Below are 24099 nucleotides of genomic sequence, written 5' to 3' on the forward strand. Positions count from 1 at the left end.
TACGGATGAGTCAAAATCGTTATATCAACTTCAAGATGGCAGGCTCAGGGGTTGTTCCGATGGCGACAGCATTCCGGACCCCTTTGAGCCGCCGAGCCGGGTTGGAATCTTCATGGCCGGCGCACAACTTGTTCAAAACCCCGCCGCCGGGTCAGGAAGCCCGGTGCCCTCGCCGGCTCAGGTGCTGATGGATCTCACAGATAAGATGACGGTCCTGTTGACCGCTACGGTTGCCCCGGCGGATCAAGCTCAGCATGAAGTGGAGGTGGCACAATTAAAGTTGGATCTAGCAAAGGCAGAGGAGGACCTGGCGGCGGAGGGGATCAGGATGGCTGCAGAGAGGGCGGCTCTCGACGCCCAGACTCAGCTGATTCAGGCACAGTCTTTTCGGTTCACGATGGATCAGACCGCGTCCAATGAGGTCATGAGAAGGAGGCATCAAAAGGCCCAATCTCGACTCCCTTTGGTTTACGACCCTCGAAACCTCTTCAACATGCCTGGCGCAGGGTCTAGTAACCCGCCAGAGATCATGGCGCCCGGGGCTGGAACGCCAATTCAGCCCCAAGTGATGGGACCTCCCCGGGTGAACCCTGCCCCGCCTCAGTACGTGCCAATACCACCGGGTCATTATGCCAACCCGTTGGAAAACATGGTCGCCGCGGCGGCACGGCTGGCGGCTCTCCCAATTGATGGTGACTCTCCAACAGCGGTTGAAACCCGCCGGATTAGAGAACTCCTTCAGACGGCTCTGGCACAGCAAGAGGCATATTCTTATAGCCGGGACAGGATTCATTGAACCCCTCGTCCAGGCCGGAGCCCGAGTTACAGCAGACACATGGTCTCAGCGACCGGCTCAAGTAATGTCCGGCGCCATGACTTGCCTCCTGGCCACGGCCCGGCTCATAACGGAGCCTTTCACGCGGTAGACCAAGACAGAGCACGGCAAGAGGCGGAGCAGGTGCCTCAGTTGATGGCCTACCAGCCACACCCAGCTTATCCGATAGCTTCCATCGACGTGGGTATACCTACGAGGACTGGAGGTGTTCCTTGTCTGGTGCCGGCTCTCCGTAACGAGCGTCTGCCCAAAGATTTCAAAGGACCAAGGAAAGTGCCTAATTATACAGCTGATTTGCAACCCGGAGCGTGGATCGAGAGTTACGAGATGGCTATGGAGTTGCTGGAGGTCAGTGAAGCGGCAATGGCCAAGTACTTCACCATGATGTTAGATGGGACTGCCCGCACTTGGTTGAAAGGGCTGCCACTGAATTCTATCGGGTCTTGGGCTGAGCTAAAAGCTCGGTTCATCCAAAACTTCAAAGATACCTGTAGGCAGTCTATGTCCATTGTGGATTAGACTAACTGTAAGCAGCAGGAGGGTGAGTCTACAACCCATTGGGTTCGCTGGGTCAAAGAGATAATACATTCATTTGATAAGATGGATGCCGGCTCTGCAGTCTTAATGTTGGAGCAGAATTGTCGTTTCCTGCCCCTGAAGATGAAACTCGGGCGGCTCAAGCCTGATTGCAATGATATGGCTACGCTGATGGCGGCTCTCGTCAAGTACGCCGACTCTGATAGTACCCAGGACCCCGCGTCAGATGATGAAAGGACAGGGAAGGGAAAGAAGAACGGCAATGGCAAGGGTCCTCAACATAACCCGGCGAACCAAGGAGGTAGCAAGCGTAAGGCCGATGGCAGCATAGAGTTTGTGGCCAACGCCAGCTCACAGGGTAACAACCAGCGCCGTAAGGGGAGGCCACCTCCCCGAGCCGGCGGGTCAGGCCCGACGCTTGAGCAGTTGTTGAATGAGCCTTGTCCAAGGCATGGCTCTAGGGAGAAGCCAGCTACTCATCTATGGAAAGATTGCGCAATCATGAAGGCCTTTAAGAATTCCAATGCCTTTAATGGCAACAATGGCTCGGGCGGCGGCTCAGGCGCCGGCGGCTTTCATGGCCCGGGCGGCGGCTCAAATTCAAATCCTCAGAATGTTCAAGGGGGTTTAATCAGCAGTCCGGCCAGGGTCATCAACAGCAGCAGGGGGGATATCAGACCAATCCAAAGTAGCTTAATGGTGGACAGTATCATGTGTTTACCACCAGTCTATGCAAGCGAGATCAGAAGCTTCATAAGAGGGCTGTGAATGCTGTTGAGCCGGCGGTTCCGCGCTATTTAAGATGGTCTGAGCAGCCTATTGTGTGGAGTAGGGAAGATCACCCTCCCCGGGTTGATAATCCGGGTCACCTGGCCCTGGTGGTGGCTCCTCAGGTGGGGGGATATAAATTTACTAAAGTACTCATGGACGGAGGCAGCAACATCAACATCCTCTATTATGAGACTTTCCGTCGTATGGGATTGGTTGATAAAGATATCCGCCAGTCCAATACTGTTTTCCATGGTGTGGTGCCTGGTAAGTCGGCGTATCCCGTGGGTAAGATCGAGCTGGAAGTGGCCTTTGGAGATGAGTACAACTACATGGCGGAAAAATTAACCTTTGAGGTGGTTAAGATAAGAAGCCTGTATCACGCTTTGTTTGGACGGCTGGCTTACGCCAAGTTCATGGCAGGGCCGTGTTATGTATATTTACAGCTCAAGATGCCGGGTCACAATGGGACCATTACGGTTCATGGTAGCCGAAAGATAGCCTTGGAGTGTGAGGAAGGTGACGCGGCTTACGCTGAATCTGTTTGTGCAACAGAGGAGTTGAAGTTTTACAAGGACAACATTGACCCGGCAGATATGACGTCTTTGAAGAAGCCAACCACGGAGCATGAGTCGGTAATGAAATTTAAGTCCGCTGATGAGACTAAACTTGTTGATTTTGTTCCACGTGACTCATCTCAACAATTCAGCATTAGTGCCAATCTGGATCCAAAATAGAAAGGCGCACTCATCGAGTTCATCCGTGAGAACAGGGACATCTTTGCATGGAAACCTTCTGACATGCCAGGTGTACCTAGAGAACTCGCTGAGCACACTCTCAATGTTGATCCGAAGTTTAAGCCGGTCAGGCAATTCCTCCGACGGTTTAATGAGGAGAGGCGGAAAGCCATTGGTGAGGAGGTAGCCCGGCTCTTGGCGGCTGGGTTTATCGTTGAAGTTTTTCATCCAGAATGGTTAGCTAACCCGGTGCTCGTGCTTAAGAAGAACGGCACCTGGCGGATGTGTGTGGATTACACAGATTTAAACAAGGCTTGTCCGGCTGATCCTTTTGCTCTCCCCCGTATTGATCAGATTATTGATGCTACAGCGGGTTGTGAGCGCTTAAGTTTTTTGGATGCTTATTCTGGATACCATCAGATTAAAATGGCAGTTAAGGACTAGGAGAAGACAGCGTTCATCACTCCTTTTGGAGCCTTTTGTTATGTATCTATGCCTTTTGGGCTCAAGAGTACACAGGCGACTTACCAGCGTTGCGTGCAGAATTGTCTTCACAACCAGATTGGGCGCAATGTTCATGCTTATGTGGATGATATCGTAGTTAAATCCAGGGAGAAGGAGACCTTGATAGATGATCTGAGAGAAACCTTTGATAATCTCTGGGTCTACAAGATGATGCTTAACCCGGCCAAGTGTGTTTTTGGTGTTCCTGCAGGCAAGCTCTCTGGTTTTCTGGTTTCTCACAGAGGCATTGAAGCTAACCCAGAAAAGATCAAGGCAATCACCTCTCTGGCTAAGCCGGCGTGTATAAATGACGTTCAGCGTCTGGCGGGTCGCATCGCTCCTTTAAGCCGGTTTATAAGCCGTTTGGGTGAAAAGGCCATGCCACTGTACCAACTGATGAAGAAAACAGATAACTTTGTCTGGAATGATGCTGCTAATGCTGCTTTTGAGGATTTGAAGAGACAGCTGGCTGAGCCCCCAGTTCTTGCTGCTCCGGTCGATAAGGAGCCCTTATTGCTGTATGTAGCCGCTAACACACGAGCCGTCAGTGTGGCTGTGGTGGTGGAGCGCAAGGAAGAGGGTAAGGACTATCCGGTTCAGCGGCCGGTTTACTACGTCAGCGAAGTGCTCATCGAGTCCAAACAACGGTATCCACATTGGCAGAAGCTTGTTTACGGTGTGTTCATGGCAAGCCGGAAGCTTAAGCATTATTTCCAGGGTCACCCTATCACCGTGGTTAGTTCTGCTTCTCTAGGAGATATCATCCAAAACAGAGAAGCTACAGGGAGAGTGGCTAAGTGGGCTATAGAGCTTGGGCCTCATGGTCTAAAATATGTGCCACGCACTGCTGTCAAATCTCAAGCATTGGTGGATTTCATCAACGATTGGACAGAGCTGCAGGTGCCTGAAGAGAAACCGGATAATACATATTGGACTATACACTTCGACGGGTCTAGGCAATTGGAGGGCTCGGGGGCTGGAGTTGTAATAGCTTCCCCTCGAGGTGACAAGTTTTGCTATGTGCTACGGTTGATGTTTCCCTGTACTAACAATGCAGCTGAGTACGAGGCCTTGCTCCATGGTCTTCGGATGGCTAAGGAGATGAGTTTGAGCCGGGTAAGGTGCTTTGGCGACTCAGATTTAGTGGCCCAACAAGTGTCAGGCTAGTGGGATTCCAAGGACCCTCTCATGGCGGCTTATCGCCGCAAAGTTGATGCTATTGCTGGACATTTTCTGGGGTATCAAGTAGAGCACATCGATCGCAGGAAGAACGAGGCGGCTGATGCCTTAAGCCGGCTGGGTTCTCAGTGAAAGCCGGTGCCGCCTAATACTTTCTTGGACATTTTGCATAACCCTTCTGTCAAGTTGCCTACAGAGGAAGACTTGGCTGTTCCTAACCCAGAGGCACAGTTGGTGGCGGCTCTCCACATCACCCCAGACTGGACAGTACCATATTTGGCTTACATGACCCGGGGAGATTTGCCTGAGGATGAAACTTTGGCCAGGCAAATAACCCGGCGGTCTAAATCGATGGTCGTTATCAATGGCGAGCTGCATCGTCGCAGTGTTACTGGAACTTTCCAGCGTTGTGTTTCCCCTGAGGAGGGTCAAGAAATCTTACGTGAGATTCATGAAGGGGATTGTGGCCATCATGCCGGCTCAAAATCCCTTGTGGCCAAGGCTTTTCGTCATGGTTTTTATTGGCTGACGGCTCATGCTGATGCGGAGGACTTGGTCAGTAAATGTGACGGTTGTCAGAGGTTTTCGCGACGGGCTCATGCGCCGGCTCAGGAGCTGAGGATGATTCCAATTACTTGGCCATTTGCTGTCTGGGGGCTTGATATGGTTGGGCCCTTTAAAAGGTCCAAGGATAAGAAGACCCACCTCTTGGTGGCAGTTGATAAGTTCACAAAGTGGGTTGAGGCAGAGCCAGTTAGCAAGTGTGACGCAGCCACAGCAGTTCAGTTCATGAAAAGGGTGATATTTCGTTTTGGCTTTCCACACAGCATTATAACTGACAATGGTACCAATCTGTCCAAGGGCGCCATGGAAGAGTTTTGTCAACGAGAGCATATTCGACTTGATGTTTCATCAGTGGCTCACCCTCAATCCAATGGTCAAGCTGAGAGAGCTAATCAGGAGATTTTGAAGGGCATCAAGCCCCGGCTTTTGGTCCCTTTGCAACGGACGCCGGGTTGTTGGGTGGAGGAGTTACCCACTGTATTATGGAGCATCAATGCTACTCCTAACAGATCTACGGGTTACACGCCTTTCTTCATGGTTTATGGGGCGGAAGCAGTCCTCCCTAGCGACATCCGTCATGACTCGCCTCGAGTGGCGGCTTATGTTGAGGCGGACAATGAGCGGGCGCGCCAAGATGCTCTTGACTTGTTGGACGAACAGCGTGATGAGGCAGCAGCTCGTTCGGCGATTGATCAACAAGACCTGCGCCATTATCACAGCCGCCGGGTTAAGTCCCGGGTCTTCTAGGAAGGTGATCTGGTGCTCCGGCTCATCCAAGATCAAACAGATGCACACAAGTTATCCCCGCCTTGGGAAGGGCCCTTTGTGGTCAGCAAGAATTTGCACAACGGGTCCTACTACCTTATCGATGTTCGGGAGCACCGAGATTCAAGTAAGTCGGAGGAAGAGACCCGTCGGCCGTGGAACATAGCTCAGCTTCGGCCTTATTAGACTTAAGCCACCGGCTCTCAGAATGTACATATTTCTATAGCCATGTATCTATTATGATAAATAATAAAGCAGGACCTCTGTCCTTTTCTCTTCCAAGGGTAAATGTGTTATTTCCACTACAACATTACATGGAGGTGGATCCGGCTTATGATCGTATTCGAATCTAGCTATTAATAATATGATCACTTGGGGGCTTCCTATTCAAACATAGGTCGTATTCGAACCAAAGAGAACATAGCTGTCGATACCCACTTGATTGGCAAACTGCCGAGCTCATTGGGGAGTTTTTCTTGATCATATTTGAATCATAGCTCAACCCCCTTTGGGAACCGACGTGGATCGTATTCGAATCAGCGTCGTTAAACAACTTTTAAGGTCATTTGGGGGCTTCCTGTTCAAACATGGGTCGTATTCGAACTTAAGAGAACATAGCTGTCGGTACCCTCTTGATCGGCAACGCCAAACCCACTGGGGGCTATATGATCGCATTCGAATCTTAGCTTAACCCCTTTGGGACGGGTCTCTGGTCGTATTCGAACCGGAAGCCCCTAAGTTTTGCTCTTCTGATTTGCAACAAGTTCTTCTGATCATATCAACAGTGTACAAGGGCGGTTCTTACTCCGCCAACTTAACTTTGATTCACAATGTTAGTAACACACAATAAGCATTATCAATGCTGGTAAACCGGAGTTGAGATATCAACCTTATTTTTCGGGTTACATAAACCGGAAGTATACTTGAAGGCTTGTAAGTATGCTATTATGGTTACTTCAAGGATATAATTGCGGGCCAGTCTTTTATGATTTTGATTCATATTCAGGGTTATATATGAAGTATATGACTCTCAGTGTGGTAAGCCGCCTAGAGAGTTGTGATTTGTCTTCTTATGCAGAGCAATTAAAGACAGTTCTTCAAGTTTAAGGAAAATAAATGATCAATTGTAACCCGGAGTAATGTAAAGAAGCAGCTTCAATGAAGATAAGCATTCAACACGTGCACGATGGCACGACAAAGTTAAGTGTTTGCCCTACTCTATTACAAGACTCCCAGAGTCCAAAAGATGAGGCTTTGTTTTTAAGGCATGTCTATCAGCTGCCTAACAGATCAAGGAGCTTGTTGGGTCGAAGCTTCTGGCTCATCCCTCTCCGCTTCTCTGGCTGTTCCCATGACCTGGAAGGTGGATGACTTCCAGTCAATGCCGCTCAAAGCCTCAAATTGAGCCTCATCATCAATTAACCCGGCCGGGTCAACTTCTGGGGCAAAGGTGTGCTTATGAGTCGGCGGAATCAGGCTGATAGCTTCATAGCGTGGAGTCGGGATCCTTTGATTCTCCGCGTCATAACCCGGTTGATACTTAGTAAGATCTGTGTCATTCCCGATCATGGTAGCCACCGGGCGCACGCTTTTCACACAGGCGGCGAAGTCTTTCTGGTCGAAGGGGGTGCCGTCTTCCTTCAGGCTGGGGTATCCAAGGGCGATGTCGGCCGGGTCTAGCTCCGGGAGAAAAGCCTTGGCCCGGCTCAGTGCAGCTATAGCTCCGGCTCTTGCAGACGCCCGTCTTAGCTCTGGGAAGCGCTGAGGAAGAACGGCAAGCCGCCTGAGTACATCCGCCAGGTGAGTCAAAACCTCGTTGGACGGAGCCACAACGGCTAACGCACGCTGTGACCCGGTATAGAGTTGCTCCACCAAGGTGTACACGGCCTTCAGCTTGGTCAGAACATTTTGATTAAGGTTGGAGCTTCTGGGACCTGTTTAGCAAAGTCAGGTGAGCTGAATGGCACTGGTAGGACTTATAAGACATAAAGAATGTAAACTTGTTAAAGGATGGCAGGATGACTCACCAAAGATTGCGGAGACCATCTATGACACATGGCATTGTAAGCCGGAGAGTTCGGCGGTTTTCGCAGTCAGAGCAGCCTCCGCCTTTTCGGCCCGGCTGAGCCAGGCAGTTTTCTCCTCAGCCCAAGTCTTTCTTTCTGTTTCAAATTTCTTCTTCAGCTTTTCCTATGCAGCAACACTGAACTCGAATTTGGCATTGGCCTTCCGGGTCTCAGTTTCCTGAGTCTTCAGACGGTTCTTCAGCTCAGAGATTTCAGATTCCATTTTTTTGCAGGCAGCCTGTACAAATTCCGGGTTGCAGTTTGAGTAGTTATCACATAACATTAAAGTCCCAAGCACTTTGCAAGCAAAGACACTTGGCACTTGGGGGCTAATGTATGCTGAAAGATTCTATTTACATATTGCCGGTTCATGAAGGTAAGCCGGAAGTTAAGTCTACAACATATTCTATCATACGTAATAGACTTGGGGGCTAGCATGGTAAGGATGACTATGGAGTAAGCAAGAGAGTTGTACCTCAGATTTCTGCTATATCTGCTTTACCATGTCAATCTCCAGGTCCTGGCTGTTGTGCACTTGACCAATGTAACCAGAGACAATGTCTCCAATGCTCAAGTTAGCATAGTCAGTGATCTCCAGTCTGGCCCTGCGGCGCTCTAGCAGTTCTTCTTTGGCAGAGCATTTGGCCAGCACAGTGGGTCTCCCCGGCTTGACATACTCTGTCCGGGTGATTACAACATCCGGGTCATCGGCCGGCTGAGCTGGGCTGGGGATCTCCGGGTTAGTAGAAGCCTCTATGACTGGCTCGTCAGTTGGAGCAGTGGTTTCAGGAGCTGAGGCGGACGGCGGCTCATGAGCAGAAGCCTCCGGTTCAGTCAGGACCGGCTCTTCGACCGGTTTATTCTTCTTCGCCCTCTTGCTGAGCTTTGCTTGAGCACTGAAAAGACAAAAAGGTTAGTACAAAAGCATGAGTAAGATAAGCACGACATAAGATGATCATCATTACCCGGGTGCGGTCTTGAAAGCCGGCAGGTTAGATTGCATAGAGTCACCAGAGGAAGGTGAAGTTTCCTGATAATTTGAATCAGACGAATTGAGCGGTCGACGAGTGACGCCCGCTAAAGGATGAAAAGGGTATAAGTTGGAGATAACTTCGGTCCGGCGTTTCCTTGATGCTTCAGGTAAGCCGGAGGAGAGGTCTGCATCCTTGTTGGCCCGGGTTTGTCTCCGGCTCTCAAGAATCTGTTGTTTCAAAAGAAATTGAGGATCTTCATAAGCTAAAGGATGTGAAAATCTTACTTTCCGGGTTACTCTTCGGACTTTCGGCCTTGGCAAGGGCTCCGAGCCGGAGGTAAGTATAGTTACCTCTTCAGTCACCGGGTTACTCGCTCCGGTATCCTCCTGCTGATAATCAGTGTCAATAAGGCGGTTAAGAACAAACAAGAAACAAAGGAAGAGCCTAAAAAATCAAGGGTTACCTCTGACTCGGAGCTATCATCTAATTGAAGCAGCTCTGAGGCACTAGGCTTACTCCCCTTCTTGCGGGGAGCGGCTCTCCTGGCGGCTTTTTTAGCCTTCCTGGCTTTTTTGGCAGCCTCATGGTCATACTTGACCTTCCAGAACTTGTCATTAGCCTGAAGAGAATGCAATAAAGGTTTCCTTGAAGTTAAAACGAAAATTGTTAAGATGGAAAGTAAAAGTGCTAAGATTGGTAGCTTACCGCCGGAGCCGGGTTAGTTTGGCAGAAGGGGCTTAAGCCGGTCCTCCCGCAGTCTGTCAAGCTCTCATTCAAGAGGGACTTGGTCATGTCATCAACGACGTCCTCAGGTAAATCGTTGCGGCTGTGCCGCAGAGGGTCGTCTTTCCGGCCCGTGTAATCACACATTAAGCCGGGGTGGCGGCTCAAGGGGATCACCCGCCAAGAAATTCAGACCCGGACCAGATCAATGCCGTTGAGGCCGTTTCCGAGAAGAGCCTTAACCTTGTTGATGGTGGGGATCAGTGGTTGACGCTCAGCTTGAGATAGTTTGTCTGGCAGGGGGTGGTTTGGTTCCAGACGCAGGGCACGAAAGCCGGGCAGAGGGTTCTCATCAGCCGGAGAAGTATCCTGGCAATAGAACCATGTATGATTCCAGTCCTTTGGGTGGCTTGGCGGCTCAGCATAAGGAAAGAGGCAATCTCTCCATCGTTGAATGGAGATTCCACCAAGTTCCAAGCTCGGCCCGTTGGCGCACTCGTTCTGGCGGTTCAGATAAAACAACTCCCTAAAGAGGAGTAGGCTGGGCTCTTCTCTAAGATATACTTCGCAGAATACTTGAAAGTTGCAAATATTTGACACGGAATTGGGTCCTATTTCTTGCGGTCGCAGATCGAAGAAGTTCAGAACATCTCTAAAGAATTTTGAGCCGGGAGGTGCGAAGCCCCGGCTCATGTGATCATTAAATATCACAACCTCGCCATCTCTTGGTTGAGGTCTTTCTTCCGACGGGTCAGGGGCACGATAAGACATGGTCTCCTTTTTTGGCAGATAACCCGTCTTCACGAAATCAGCTAAAGTATCATCAGTAACGTTGGAGTTCATCCAGTTGCATGTGATGGGTGCCTTGGGAGCCTTGGGCGGCATTGTGAAAGACGAAAGCCTATGACAAAAGGAAATGTCCGGTTCAACTATAAGCCGGTGAAAGTTTACAGTTCAGTGTTTAAGATGGCGGCTTATGAAGGGGCCTAATGACATATGGCTAATTGTGTCGGGTTATTTAAGCCGCCGTGGGCATCGTGAGCAATTCAAGTTGTTTAAAACTTTATCATAAATGAGCTGGAAATTTCACAGCGCGTGGCCTCTTTTAAGCCGGAGATGTAAGCCGCCATAGCTAACAGATACAATTTTTGACTAAGTGTGGCGCAAACAGGTTTCACAGATCGTGGTAATTATTTTGGATCAAACGATCGACTAGAAGGAAAAAATTTCTAGACCTAGAAAGCTGATACAGAGAAGTTCATGAGCTCTAAGGGGATCTCTTTGCAAGTAAAGGGGACATGCTATTATTGAAAATGGGTGCGAAACCATAGCCGCACGAGTTCTGTCTGGTTTCTGGATCGAAGGGGGCCGTGTAGAAGAAACTGTGAAGAAATAGTGACGAACTGCGAAGAACAGGGGAGAACGGAAAGAACCCTAATGCGGATCTACCCTATGGAGTGGCAAGGACTTACGGGTGCTGAGGAGTCGTGGAGGTCGCCGCCGTTTCTCTGGACAGGTCAGGGTGATGCAGCGGCCGAGGTTGACGAAGACCAGGAGAGCGGCGGCGGCGGCGGAGCTCGAGCTCTCGGGTGTCAGAGGAGGAAGACGATGGAGGAGATAAGTAATGAAGGTTTATGGGACGGGCCTATTTATAAGGTGAAGCTAATAAGTGGGCGCGAGAAACGAGGAGGCCAAGGTGTGATTATCTCGCTACAGAAGCGCCTCGATTTTCGGGATGGCCATTAAAGATAAAGATCCGTTGGAGTATGACAGAATAAAAAAATGAACTTAATGGAAGATGACATCATGGCGGGTTACCAGGAATCCAGAAGATGACGTCACGGCGGTTATAACCTTCGCACAAATATAAGCCGGAAGATTTTCTCTCAAAGGGATTGAAGATTGACATAAACCAGTTCAAATCAATCTGGGGCCTAATGTTGAGGATATAACCATTGGAGTCACCCGCCCAGGAGGGGCCGGATTACGTCATAATGGTCATCACACGAAGCCCAGTACCAAACTTGAAGACGGCGGGTCAATAATGGGCTTAAGACCCGGAGATGGCTGAAGGCCCGTAGTGATAACCGCCGTTAGGGTGAAACTTGTAGTGTAAGGCAAGAATAGTTAAGAGTCCGAGCCGGACACTGTTATGAGCCGGACGGGACTCTGAAAGCCGCTGGGCGTCAACCTCTCTATATAAAGGGACGACCCGGCGGCGGTTTAAGGACAAGTAAGAACAAATCGATAACCAGGCAGGACGGTTTAGCTCCTGGTCGTCGAAACCCTAATCAAGACTACCTCAACTGGACGTAGGCTTTTACCTTCACCGCAAGGGGCCGAACCAGTATAACCCTCGTGTTCCTTGTCCCGTTTAACCCCTTTAAGCTTCCTAGATGTGATGGCTCCACGACTAAGTCCTTGCACGAGGACATCTGACGTGACAATTCCACGACAATTACGGTACGAGTAAAGTGACTTGCCGGTAACGAGATTGAACGAGGTATTGGGATACCGATGATCGAACCTCGGGCAAGTAACGTACCGATTGACAAAGGGAATTGTATACGGGATTGATTGAATCCTCGACATCGTGGTTCATCCAATGAGATCATCGAGGAACATGTGGGAGCCAACATGGGTATCCAGATCCCCCTGTTGGTTATTGACTGGAGAGTCGTCTCGGTCATGTCTGCATGTCTCCCGAACCCATAGGGTCTACACACTTAAGGTTCGGTGACGCTAGGGTTGTAGAGATATTAGTACGCGGTAACCCGAAAGTTGTTCGGAGTCCCGGATGAGATCCCGGACGTCACGAGGAGTTCCGGAATGGTCCGGAGGTGAAGAATTATTTATAGGAAGTCCAGTTTCGGCCACCGGGAAAGTTTCGGGGGTTACCGGTATTGTACCGGGACCACCGGAAGGGTCCCGGGGGTCCACCGGGTGAGTCCACCTATCCCGGAGGGCCCCATGGGCTGAAGTGGGAGGGGAACCAGCCCCTGGTGGGCTGGTGCGCCCCCCCTTGGGCCTCCCCCTGCGCCTAGGGTTGGAAACCCTAGGGGTGGGGGCGCCCCCCACTTGGCTTGGGGGGAAGCCACCCCTTTGCCGCCGCCCCCCATGGAGATCAGATCTCCCAGGGCCGGAGCCCCCCAGGAAGCCTATATATAGGAGGGGGGAGGGAGGGCAGCCGCACCACAGCCCCTGGCGCCTCCCTCTCCCTCCCGTGACACATGTCCCTCCTCCCGCAGCGCTCGGCGAAGCCCTGTCGGAATCCCGCTACTTCCACCACCACGCCGTCGTGCTGCTGGATCTCCATCAACCTCTCCTTCCCCCTTGCTGGACCAAGAAGGAGGAGACGTCGCTGCTTCGTACGTGTGTTGAACGCGGAGGTGCCGTCCGTTCGGCGCTCGGTCATCGGTGATTTGGATCACAACGAGTACGACTCCATCAACCCCGTTCACTTGAACGCTTCCGCTCGCGATCTACAAGGGTATGTAGATGCACTCCTCTCTCTCGTTGCTAGATGACTCCATAGATTGATCTTGGTGATGCGTAGAAAATTTTATATTTCTGCTACGATCCCCAACAATTGAAATATAACATATAAGAATGGAAAACAGAGTACACACATTGAAACAGAGCAATAAACAGAGCAATACTATGATTGCTGTGAGTACATAGCTATCCACGTCGAAATGACTTTTCAAAATAAAACGCGTCCATGAGACCATGACCAACAACCCTTGCCTAGGGTAGCTCTTGGCTGTGCCTGAACTCGTGCAGGCGTTCGTCCAAGCGGTCGACACGCTCGCGGTACATCTGGAGCGCGATCTCGAGCTCCAAGTTGGCAATTTCATCGGAGATCACCAGCTCGAGTATGCGACGGCCATGTTCCTCTACTGCGCCCAGGTGGACACCTGGGCCAAGGAGGCGGTCGAGCCTACGGACCAGTGTGTTGGCATCCAGCGGGCTGCGGACAAGGCGAACGGCGGCACCCATGCGAACGGCATGGCGGGCGTCTGGTGCAAGTATGGCGCGGCCGGCCTCTGGTGCAAGTACGGCGCTGAGGGCCTCTGCCCACTCCTGGCGAGGAATGGGGGTACTGACGGGACGTGTACCCAGCTGCGACGCCGTGTCGACAGCAGGCAAGCGCCGATGGATCCGCTCTTGCTGTGTGGCGCGCCATGCCTCTTGCTCCGCAGCGCTCCAACGGTCTCGCCGTGTGGCGAGCCGCAGCCTATCGGTGCGGACGCGCCTAGCTTGCTCTGCGGCGCGCCATCGATCATGTTGTGCGGCGAGCTGCAGCCTATCGGCACTGACATGCCTATCTTGATCCGCGGCGCCCAAGCGGCATGCGCCAAAGGTCTCCTCAACCCTGGTGATGACGTGCATCACATCATTGTCCATCGTGTTGCCGGGGAGCGCCTTGGCCTCGACGGGCCGTGGCGCCTGCTTGTTTCCCTTGTCGACGAGGTTGATGGCAGAGGTGGTGCTTTGGTGGGTTGGCATGCTTGGAAAAGGTGGATGTGCTATAGGCTGCACTTGTCGCCTCCGTGCGTCGCGCGCCCCCTATGCGCAATATAGCAGGGTGGCGGGAAACATGTGAGGTAATGGCGGGAAACGGTGGCGTGTTCATAAAACGCCATCAATTAATGGAAACTTAGCATAGAATAAGGAACATCGAGCTAGCACAAGAAGTAGATGATGATCAGATGAACACGGACCACACTAGGGAACCCGTCGGTGATGAATTCATCAATCCCAAACGGTTGAATACTAGCAAGCATTTGCCCACAACACACACGGCCTATTCCATCAAAAACAGGTCGTGGATCAACTGTATGCCATGTATCGCATGTTGTTAAAAAGTAATGCGGTAGACCTTCTTTAACATGTGATAAAAAATAAAATAAATAAAAACAAGGACCTCGAGGTTAAATTAGATGAGGGAATGGGTCATTTCGGTCATTTGACCGAAATGACTCATCCTACCAGTTAATTTAACATGAATCCGGTCACCCATATGATGGCCGCTCCAGCCTGAGCACACTTAACTTGATAGTTTTCTTACATGATCTACTGGTGGAACAGCTAGTCCTTGCTGATAGGAATGCCGCTTCACATCCTTATGGCGTATCTGGATGACCGCCCGTCCCACAATGGCCAATAGATGTTGTGTAGACAGAGCATATCACATACGTCTTATTAGAAGCAATCGTCTATGTTATTATCGGTCTTCGCACACATTTCTGATTACAGACCTGTTTGCCGTGTATCACACACATCTTGTTATATTGAACCGTTTCTGTTCTCTTGCCTAATCACAAACAGTTCATCCGAGTGAACCGTATGCTGTACATCACACACACCTTGATCGAGCTGACCGTTTCTTTTGTGTTGCCTAATCACAAACAGTTCATCCGAGTGAACCGTATGCTGTACATCGCACACTTCTTCATCTGGCTGCCCGCTTCTTTTGTTCCTCCTCATCGCAAACAGTTAATTGAGCTGAACTGTATGCCCTGCATTGCACACGCAACTAAAATCTGAACCGTGTTTGATGCATCCTCCATCGCAAATGTTTGCACCTTTTTTGACGGTTAGTTTACACCACAGTTTGCGATTATGGCATCGCACACAGTTTCGTCGAAGGGTCTCTGATCGTAGTGTCGCGTTAGCAGCATCCTGTAGTAGTGCTAGATGAAAAAAAGAGAAGACATGCATTAGTTATATATATATATATGCATATGCATACTGCTCCGAAGTTCAATGTTCAGTTTACAAGCAGTGCACCAAATGTTTATGCATCAGTTATAGGGAAAAAGATAAAAAATAGTGCATAACAGATGCATCAGTGCGAAAATCAGTACATCAGTACATCACTGCTGAACATGTCCATTCATCAGTTCGACTGAAACTACATCAGATACAAAATAGACAACAAATTTTAATAACGCCCAGCGATTCAAGTTGAACTTGTATGTTACCTTCAGTGCATGACATGTTACCCACATCATGTATACGAGAAAATGCAGAAAAGATTAATCCCAAAATTGTTGAATGTCATTGCAGAAACATGAAAGGCGGCACACGCAGCGAGGGTTTGATGAGCCAAGCAGATATGGGGCACCGCCTGGTTGGGTAACACCAGAAATAGCACATGGATACTTCAACAATACAGACATATTTGAAGCTACACCAGAATCATCAGAAGCACGGACTGGTTCTTCTATGCAGCAAACACCGATATCTAGGAATACAAGCTTTGCCACTGCTGGGGTGCAACAAGGTCAATAATTTCCCCAACAACAAATGTTTTCCTTCCCTAGCGCATGCAGAAAGGCAAGGACACACAGGCTTCCACCAGTCGCTCCGTCAACATCAATCATCCGTGCTGCAAAAGCGGTTGCGACGGAAAGACCAGGCCAAAGAGACAGAAATGTTGGCCACTCTAGCAGGGTGCAAAGTAGAAGATATGAGCCATATAGACAGGAGCAACCTCACAACGAGTCTGAGGGAAGACGGCCGTACAATGAGAGGGTGCAAAGTAGAAGATATGAGCCATATAGACAGGAGCAACCTCACAACGAATCTGAGGGAAGACGGCCGTACAATGAGAGACGGAGAGCTTCATCAACATGGCTCCCTCCAAGAGATGCATTGCTGCATGTGCCGAGGGTGACACCACCCATGCCCATACACGAGGGTGAACAGCAAACACTGGAGGCAACACATAGTTATACACATGTAAGTATCCATTCAGAAAAAAAATACAAGCACAGTCCATACCCTATAGTACTGCGACCGCCCCATCTAAAATTTTCATCACTGTGTTTTTGTCTGCTCACTATTGCGTGCAGCCACCTAAAATTGAAGCTTACATTCTGCCAAGGCTGTAGATGCGCTTTGAAACTTTCAAAGAAGCAAAGAACTTCTACAACATCTATGCAAAGCACGCGGGTTTTGCTGTCAGGAAAGGCTCCAAGGTTAACACCAGAGTCTACCTTTATTGCATGTGCTATGGAGTCTATGAATCGAAGGTCTCAGAAGCAAATAGACAGCAGAACAAGACCACAACCAAGACTAACTGCGTGGCTAAAATGAGGCTGAAGAGGGAAAAGGATGGAACACTTGTCGTAAAAGAGATAGTCTGGGAACACAACCACAAACTACAGCTCACCCCACAAATGCTTGTCTTCCTGCACTCCCACAAAAACTTTGACAAAACAATCTTGGAGTACGTCAGTACCTGCAGTTCAAAGGCATTGAACATGTGCAAATAATGAGCATACTGGGCAGCGATGACCCCAGTAGCTACTTCCTCGAAATGAATGCCAAAGACCTGATTAACATGTAAGTACAAACTCGTTCTCCTCCCATAAACCCCCTCCGTCTTTTTCCTCTGTCAGTACAAACATATTACGCAATGCATGACCTGATGCCAGTTCAACATGCATTTTTGTATGACTGTTCACTTTTAATATGTAGGAAAGCAAAGAATTCAAGGATGGATGATGTGGACGATGTCCTAAAGACTGTCAACTTCTTTAGGGAGATGAAAGCGATAAACAGGGAATTCTTCTGTGACACACAACTTGATGAGTCCGACAGAGTGAAGAACATATTCTGGGCAAACACAAGCTGTCGAGGGGCGTATCAAGACTCTGGTGACTGTGTAACGTTTGACACCACATGTAAGACCAACAGGTACCATATGCCACTTGGGGTGTTTGTGGGTACTAACAACCACTTACAGACTACATTCTTTGCTTTCGCCCTGATAAGAGATGAGGATGCAGATTCATTCACATGGCTGTTCAAAACATTTTTAAAGTGCATGAGAAGGAAGGCTCCTACATGCATCATCACAGGTACAACCGCCAACACCGCCCCCCCCAAAAAAGGAAAATAACACAGTAAAATTGTTGTGTCAGTTCTATTTGTATATATGCACTACCATCTGCTGACCACTCCACGTCTCTTTTCTCATTACCAGACCAATGCCCGGCAATGGCTTTGGCGATCCCAGATGCTTTCGGGAACACAGTACACAAGCTATGTTGCTGGCACATTATGAAGAAGTACATGGAACACCTCGCATACCTATACAACCTCCACGAAGACTTTAAGGATGAATTCACAACAATCCTCAACTGGCCCTCATGCCAACTGACTTTGAGGCTGCCAGGAAAGCACTCATGGATAAGTACAACCTCCATGATGATGCCACGATGGTGGCAATGTGGAACGAGCGCGAGAGATGGATATCAGCTTACTTCAAAGAAATTTTCTGTGCCAAAATGACGTCCACAGAACGGAGTGAGAGCATGAACTATGTGTCAAGAAGAACTTCGTAAGTGAGAGACAAAACCTGCACCAGTTTGTCAGCCAGGTAAACACCTGCGTCAAAACTAGGAGGTAGACAGAGAACCAGGAGACAATGGGTAACTGGGTATAGCTCCAACACCCGTCGTAAGACAAAATAACGTGCTTACTAAAGTAAATCTTTCTTAGTTAGACAAGTTTTTGCCGTGAGAAAACTAATAATTTGTTCATCACTCTTGCTTGCGCAGAAGGAACAAAACACGCTGACCTTCTATGGGTTTGACACTTAGATGGCTAAGCATTACTCACGAGCTGTGTACAGCGAGATCAGAAAGAGGCTAAAAATGAGCACCCTCTTCACGGTGACAGAGACAGAAGAGCCCACAAAGTACCTCGTGCGCTACAACAACCCGCAAAAACTGTTTGCATGGTCTCAGCACACGTTCCAGGTGGTTGCAGACCACGTGGGAGAAATATATGACTGCGAGTGCAAGCTGTGGGACCACACAAGTGAGGACTAAAAAAAGATGTTACATACTGTACTACTTATTTTTTTTGCAAAGTTTTTGTTTGAATGAAATGACAAAAAACATGCACCTCTTCCAAAAAGTATACAGGTATTTTCTGCCTGCCTGTCCTGTGCATGATGCAGACAATTAAGGCTGCCAGCGTTCCAGAGAAATACATCCTCAGGAGATACACCAAATGCCCGAACATCCAGCCAACATTCAACGGAAATGACTTGAGGACAGTAGCGTCAAACAAGGTCTCCCAGTATTGCATTGAAGGCGCACTACTGCAGCTAAACATGAGGGTGCACAAAAAAAACTTGAGAAGCCAAGACCAAATGGCAAGGTCACAGGTCGTCATGGAAAGACTTGAACAAGAACTCGACGCCATGCATTCTGCTGAAAACAGAGGTGTCATGGACAATGAAGCCATTGAGCAGGATATTGATACAATCTTATCCGAGATGAACCATCTGGGAGCTATTGACCCATTCGACAATGAGGAAGAGGAGCAACAACAACCATAGCTTGCCCATGTGCACACTCAAGAGTAGCATTCTCACGTGCAAGATCATGAGCTTGATGGTGCTGTAGACGAACGGCATGACAACAGGACATCCTACCAGCAGCAGCAGGAAAGGGTAATTAAACCACCCATATTCTCAAACACAAAGGGGAGGAAGACTAAGACGCAAGCAGCGAAAGCAGCAAACGCAGTGATATGTCTCCAACGTATCTATAATTTATGAAGTATTCATGCTATTATATTATCTGTTTTGGATGTTTATGGGCTTTACTAAACACTTCTATATTATTTTTGGGACTAACCTATTAACTGGAGGCCCAGCCCAAATTGTTGTTTTCTTGCCTATTTCAGTGTTTCGAAGAAAAGGAATATCAAACGGAGTCCAAACGGAATGAAACCTTCGGGAGAGTTATTTTTGGAACGGAAGCAATCCAGCAGACATGGAGTAGACGTCAGGGAAGCTTCGAGGAAGCCACCAGGCAGGGAGGTGCGCCCTACCCCCTGGGGGCGCCCCCACCGTCGTGGGCCCCTCGTGGCTCCCCTGACCGTCTTCTTTCACCTATATATGTCCATATACCCTAAAAACATCGGGGAGCACAATAGATCGGGAGTTCCGCCGCCGCAAGCCTCTGTAGCCACCGAAAACTAATCTAGACCCGTTCCGGCACCCTGCCGGAGGGGGGAATCCCTCTCCGGTGGCCATCTTCACCATCCCGACGCTCTCCATGACGAGGAGGGAGTAGTTCACCCTCGGGGTTGAGGGTATGTACCAGTAGCTATGTGTTTGATCTCTCTCTCTCTCTTGTGATCTTGATTCGGCACGATCTTGATGTATCGCGAGCTTTGCTATTATAGTTGGATCTTATGATGTTTCTCCCCCTCTACTCTCTTGTAATGGATTGAAATTTCCCTTTGAAGTTATCTTATCGGATTGAGTCTTTAAGGATTTGAGAACACTTGATGTATGTCTTGCATGTGCTTATCTGTGGTGACAATGGGATATTCACGTGATCTACTTGATGTATGTTTTGGTGATCAACTTGCGGGTTCCATAACATTGTGAACTTACACATAGGGGTTGGCACACGTTTTCGTCTTGACTCTCCGGTAGAAACTTTGGGGCACTCTTTGAAGTACTTTGTGTTGGTTTGATTAGATGAATCTGAGATTGTGTGATGCATATCGTATAATCATACCCACGGTTACTTGAGGTGACATTGGAGTATCTAGGTGACATTAGGGTTTTGGTTGATATGTGTCTTAAGGTGTTATTCTAGTATGAACTCTATGATAGATCGAACGGAAAGAATAGCTTCGTGTTATTTTACTACGGACTCTTTAATAGATCGATCAGAAAGGATAACTTTGAGGTGGTTTCATACCCTACAGTAATCTCTTCGTTTCTTCTCCTCTATTAGTGACTTTGGAGTGACTCTTTGTTGCATGTTGAGGGATAGTTATATGATCCAATTATGTTATTATTGTTGAGAGAACTTGCACTAGTGAAAGTATGAACCCTAGGCCTTGTTTCAACGCATTGCAATACCGTTTGTGCTCACTTTTATCATTAGTTACCTTGCTTTTTTTTATAATTTCAGATTACAAAAACCTATATCTACCATCCATATTGCACATGTATCACCATCTCTTCGCCGAACTAGTGCACCTATATAATTTACCATTGTACTGGGTGTGTTGGGGACACAAGAGACTCTTTGTTATTTCGTTGCACGGTTGCTTGAGAGAGACCATCTTCATCCTACGCCTCCCACGGATTGATAAACCTTAGGTCATCCACTTGAGGGAAATTTGCTACTGTCCTACAAATCTCTGCACTTGGAGGCCCAACAACATCTACAAGAAGAAGGTTGCATAGTAGACATATGGTTGAATTCATTCATGATGCTACTGAAAATTATTATGAGGGAGGAACATATGCTTGTAGGAATTGCACTAATATCAAGTTTCCTCTCTATGTACTTAAAGTTTTAAAGTTATGCTTGTTTTGCCTTCCTACGCTAGTTGATTATTATTCCCATAAGTTGTTTTCTCACAAAATCCCTATGCATAGGAAGTGGGTTAGACTTAAATGTGCTAGTCATATTCTTCATGATGCTCTCTTTATGTTTCAATTCTTATCTTTTATGTGAGCATCATTGAAATCATCATGCCTAGCTAGGGGCGTTAAACATTAGCGCTTGTTGGGAGGCAACCCAATTTTATTTTTGTTATTTGCCTTTTTGCTCCTGTTTAGTAATTAATAAATCATCTAGCCTCTGGTTAGATGTGGTTTTATGTTTTAATTAGTGTTTGTGCCAAGTAAGACCTATAGGATCTTCTTGGATGATAATTATTTGATCTTGCTGAAAAAGACAGAAACTTTCTGCTCATGAAAACAATTGTTAAAAATCACCAGAAAGTTATAAATACTGATTCCAATTGCAGTAGATCAATAATCAAATTATCTAGGTCGTCCTATTTTGGCAGATTTTTCTTTGTTCCAGAAGTTTGCGTTTGATACAGATTACTACAGACTGTTCTGTTTTTGACAGATTCTGTTTTCTATATGTTGTTTGCTTATTTTGATGAATCTATGAGTAGTATCGGAGGGTATGAACCATAGATAAGTTGGAATACAGTAGATATTACACCAATATGAATTTAGAATGAGTTCACAACAGTACCTAAGTGGTGATTTATTTCCTTATACTAACGGAGCTTACGAGTTTTCTGTTAAGTTTTGTGTTGTGAAGTTTTCAAGTTTTGGGTAAAAGATTCGATGGACTATGGAATAAGGAGTGGCAAGAGCCTAAGCTTGGGGATGCCCAAGGCACCCCAAGGTAATATTCAGGGACAACCAAAATCCTAAGCTTGGGGATGCCCCGGAAGGCATCCCCTCTTTCGCATTCGTTCATTGGTAACTTTACTTGGAGGTATATTTTTATTCACCACATGGTATGTGTTTTGCTTGGAGCGTCATTTTATTTTTTTAGTATTTGCTTGCTGTTATTTAGAATAATGTTTTGCATCTCTATTTTCAATAAAAATATCAAGGATAGCCTTTACTATGCCTATTTTACAAGTCTACATGTTGCTGTTTGAAAACAGAAAGTTTACCGCTGTTGAAAAAATTCTCTAGAAATTTCAGAATGTGATAAAATGATGAAACCTTTTGAATAATAAGCTCTGATAAATTTACTACAGTGGGAATTTTCTTTCATAATTTTTGGAGCTAGGGAAGTATGGATCTTGCTGCATTCTTTACAGACTGTCCGGTTTAGGCAGATTGCTGTTATGTTTGCATTGTTTGCATATGTTTGCTTGTATAATGATTCTTTTTGAGGATAGGACTATTAAATATGCAGAGGTATTTAGTATGCAATGTTGAATAATAATTTTAGTTATTTTCTACAGCATAGTATGATAAGGTTTTTGCATTGGTTTATACTAACTTATCTCACGAGTCCTTGTTGAGTTTTGTGTGGATGAAGCTTTTGAGATTTAGGGAGACCATGATATGAGAGGAATTAAGGAGACACAAAAGCTCAAGCTTGGGGATTCCCAAGGCATCCCAAGATAATATTTCAAGAAGTCTCAAGCATCTAAGCTTGGGGATGTCCCGGTAGGCATCCCACCTTTCTTCTTCAATAATTATCGGTTAGTATCGGTTGAGCCTAAGTTTTAGCTTCTTCACATGATGAGTGCTATCCTTGAAATGTCGTTTTATTTTGTTTTGCTTGCTGTTTGAATAATATCCCAAGATCTGAAATTCTTAAATGAGAGAGAGAGAGTCTTCACATAGCTACATAATTATTTAACTACTCATTGATCTTCACTTATATCTTTTTGGAGTAGTTTGTCATTTACTCGTGTGCTTCACTTATATCCTATGAGTAAATGGTTGAATGATTTGAATGTCATAAATCTGAAATTATATATGTTTCATATGCCTTTCCCATAGGGAGTAATGCCTTCACATATAAGAAGTGGAGGTGGTAATTTTTTTGAAGGTTAGCAAACATTGTATTGGTCACTTGAACAATTCATGAAAGAATATTGAAGGAAGAGAGATTTCACATATAAATATACTATCTTGGACATCTTCTATGATTGTGAGCCCCATTAATTATTTTCAAACCTGAGAAAATTAGTTGAAGTTGGACAAGGAAGACAACATAATGAGTTATGCTTGGGTATATTTGTATAGAAGTTATATTGTTATGGATCCTCTAACATGTGGTGCTCGCTATTTAGAATCCTTTGCTAGCCAAAATATCTGTACTAAGCGGGAATACTGCTTGTGCATCCAAATTCCTTGAACCAAGTTTCTTCCATGAGTGTCCACCATATCTACCTATATGCGGTATTTACCTTCCGTTCCAAGTAAATTTGCATATGCCAAACTCTAAACCTTCAAATAATAATCCGTTTTGTATGCCCGGATCGCTCATGTAGCGACTAGGGGCTGCCAGTATCTTCCATGCTAGGTGGGTTATTCTCACGATGAGTGGACTCCGCTCATCATTCATGAGAAAATGGCTGGTAACTGGGATGCCTAGTCCTATGATCAAAAGATCAAAAACAAAATCGCAAATAATTTAAAAAAACTCCCCCAGGATTGTTGATAGTTGGACAGCGCCCGTTGTTTCGGACAAGCCGTGGAGTGTGATTGTTGGTGGAGGGGGAGTAAAATCTTTACCTTTCTGTTTGGGAACCGCCTATAATGTATCTAGTATGGAAGATATTGGGAACTATTGGTCGTTATGTTGACAATGAAAGGATACCTCTCAAAATTATTTTCATCTCTGTTTTAGCTTCGAGCTCTGGCACCTCTGCAAATCCCTGCTTCCCTCTGCGAAGGGCCTATCTTTTACTTTTATGCAAGAGTCAGTAGTATTCCTTCTCATTCCAACCTACTTTTTAGTTGGCAAGCATCATGTGGGGGAGAAAGATCTAAGCATATATGGCCATTCAAATATATTTGATCATGAATTATTATTGTTGACAATTATCTATATGATAAATAAGTTGGGAGGTGAAACATTAAGCCCCTATCTTTCTCTGTGTTCGATGGATGCTATTTGTTC

The sequence above is a fragment of the Triticum aestivum genome, chromosome 4D, assembly GCF_018294505.1.
Source record: "Triticum aestivum cultivar Chinese Spring chromosome 4D, IWGSC CS RefSeq v2.1, whole genome shotgun sequence".
NCBI lineage: Eukaryota > Viridiplantae > Streptophyta > Magnoliopsida > Poales > Poaceae > Triticum > Triticum aestivum.